The following is a 2,859-nucleotide window of genomic DNA, read 5'->3' on the forward strand; positions in this document are numbered from 1 at the left end:
CTAGTCAAAACTTGGTGTGCCGTGTTGAGTTTTTATCCTTAAATAACGTGTTTCTAGAACGCATAGCCGTTGTGTAACTGAGTCACTCTGAATCACCCTTGAGAGCCCCTTCTTTAATTAGTCAAGAAGTACTGAGCTGGGGATGTGGCTCACTTAGAGAGCGTTTACCTAGAATGTGATAGATGCTCGAGAGATCAAAGAAGTTAGCACCCTACCTGTTCTATGGGTGTCTCCCTCTGGATCCTCTCTAGGTGTAGTTGCCACTCCCACTTGGAAACAATACAAACGAACGTTTGTTTGTTTTTTTTTCTTCTGCCCTCTAGTCTGTGTTTATAGCCTAGAACCATATTGAAGATACAGTGGTACTAAGAGGAACTTGTCTTTCCAGACCCGTCTTGGTAATAATGGTCAGGAGGAGAATTCTTTTTCAAAGCACATACAGTTTATGCAAAAGTTTCTGTAGTGTAAAACCTGAAAGAAAGTAGCCCATGTCTAGTTTAGTCTATGGTTTTTGGGTACTGGTTGTATAATGCCTAGGACACTCAGGAAGATCCTCTATATCGCATTGCCTTTCACTCAGTGAAAGAAACGAATAGGTATTTTAACCTAAGCCTGTGTGCTGAATGAATGTCATTCTAGGAAGGTCCTTTTCTGGTGAAGAAAATGTATTTGACTGGGGTGTTGGTTCACCTCTGTCATCCCAGCATGCAGGAGACAGAGGTGAAGGGTAGGAGTTCGTGACATATCTTGGCTACATAGCAAGCTCAAGGACAGCCTGTGCTACAGAAGAGGCTTTCTCCAAAAAATAAAAAATAAACAACAACAAAAAAATGGTTTTCTGTTGAATTTTAGATTTAGTTATTTTATATGTGCGTGCTTCTTTTGCATTTGCTCCCATGTGGCCATGTATGTACCTGGAGCCTGCAGAGATCAGAAGAGGGCATTGGATCCCCTAGAACCGGAGTTGTGGAGGGTTGTGGACCACTGTCAATGATGCAAACGAGACCCACAACTTCTGCAAGAGCAACAAGTGTTTTCAATCACTGGGCCACCTCTCTAGCACCTTGACTCTTTTATTTCTAAGGGGCTTATATTATGCAACAGTTCAGCATCCTTAAGGGAATTTAAAAAGCCTTTGTATCATAGCTTTAAGCTAACACAACATAAAAGACTGGAATACTTGTCTTCTGAATCATGTTGACAGGGTAAGTGAGCTTGTGGCCTCTAATAGCAAGATAAACAGAAGTGCAGTGTTCTGGGGTCTGTGTCCTGGAGATAAATAGGGACTCACGGGCTCCCTTTTCACTAAACTTAAGCCTCACCTAGCAATACAAGTGTGGCCATATCCTATACATTTAAGTAAAGAAATCATATTAACCCTTTGGCCATGTGATCATAAGTCTGGATTTTCTGAAGTAAAGGAATAAGATACCAGGGCTTGATTAACGTGCATGACATAGTATGATCATTATGGTTTTGTCATTTGTTAAATCTCACTTTTGAAAAAAAAACTACTATTACCCAAGCATAAAATAAAACTTTATAATGTTTCTGCTATCTCACATCCTGTGAAGAATGTATGGGGTGTTACCCCCAGATGTTAGAAACACTGAACCCATCCTAAATCACTATTGAAAGTGACTACAGTCACTTGGAAGTTCTTGTGTGCAACTGGAGTTTGGTTTTACATGTAACCTATCACATGTGAGGTTGTTTAGCCATGGTCTCCAAATGAGAATTACTGTACTCAATCTGTCCTTCTTTATAACGTTTGTTAACTTACAGTAATCATTCAGGATAGTTCCTGACAAAACCAATTCCTGTTATGTCAAACGGTGTGGTTTATGCTTTGTGATGTTCATATTTCAGAGAAAAAAATGTTCATCTTATGCCTTAAACTCTTCTGTTTTGTAACTTGAATACAAAATTTTAATTTCGGGTACATTATATAAAAGAAACTAAATGAAAGAAAAACACTCTTTGTTCCCTCATTCACTTTAAAAAGCAGTTAGACATTTAAACATACGCCGTAGCTCAGACATTGGTGTAAATTATCCTGTTAAAAGATATGTGTGTGTGTGTGTGTGTGTGTGTGTGTGTGTGTGTGTGTGTGTGTGGTGTCCCCACTGCCTGCATTGGTCTTAGACATCAAGAAGTTGTCAATTTTCCTGTCTGCTTTGTGTGGGTCCTGAAACTCCAAAATGGTTCTAAAAGTGATCAGTGTGTAACATTGTGACTTTCCAATGTGTGGTTTCATTTGTTTCAATGCATCTAAGAAGCATTCGAATTCCTTACTGGAATTTTCCAAACCTCACTTGAGACTGGCCTGGTTTCTTGAAATTTTATGGATTCAGTATCTATTTTGAAACTTTCCATGCTAATTAGTATACTAAAGATTACTCTGTTTGAAACCTATAGTATGCTCAAGACACTCTTAAAATATAGTGCTATATTTCCATGTGTAAGTCATTGCTAGGTACTTTAGACAATAGTCTAGCAATATAAATATTGCTTTCATTTACTGAATTCAACAGGCACTTAAGATCCATGCTAGCATTGATTAAGCATTTGATCTGAATCATAGCTCTTTCTTGCTTCTTCCCCAAATGATATAATATGGAAATTAGCTTAAATATGAGAAAAAGAAATCATTCTATAAAATCTATAGGACTTCTAGGGGGAAACACAATGCTAAGAAAATCCTTTAACCTTCTCAAGTATTGAGAGCTAAAAATGAAAACACATATTTGATAGCATAAGTATTATAAATAAAGACAATATGGACAAAACTCTACCAAGCAACAAGAAAAATATTTGCAACCTATTTGATTAGGAAGGAATTAAAGAGCAGAATAATAA

At 37.6% G+C, this 2,859-nt stretch overlaps 1 protein-coding gene across 1 annotated transcript in view; it reads left to right on the plus strand.

Annotated features, from left to right (window-relative positions):
* The window catches only part of Rab32 (RAB32, member RAS oncogene family), a 16,244-nt gene extending 14,268 nt beyond the window's left edge, over positions 1-1,976 (plus strand). Inside the window, exon 3 of the mRNA XM_032894984.1 lies at positions 1-1,976. This exon is cut by the window's left edge and continues 607 nt beyond it. The gene's annotated coding sequence lies outside the window, so the exon portion shown is untranslated.
* The last annotated feature ends 883 nt before the right edge of the window (positions 1,977-2,859 follow it).

Source organism: Rattus rattus, chromosome 2, assembly GCF_011064425.1.
Source record: "Rattus rattus isolate New Zealand chromosome 2, Rrattus_CSIRO_v1, whole genome shotgun sequence".
Taxonomy (NCBI): Eukaryota; Metazoa; Chordata; class Mammalia; order Rodentia; family Muridae; genus Rattus; species Rattus rattus.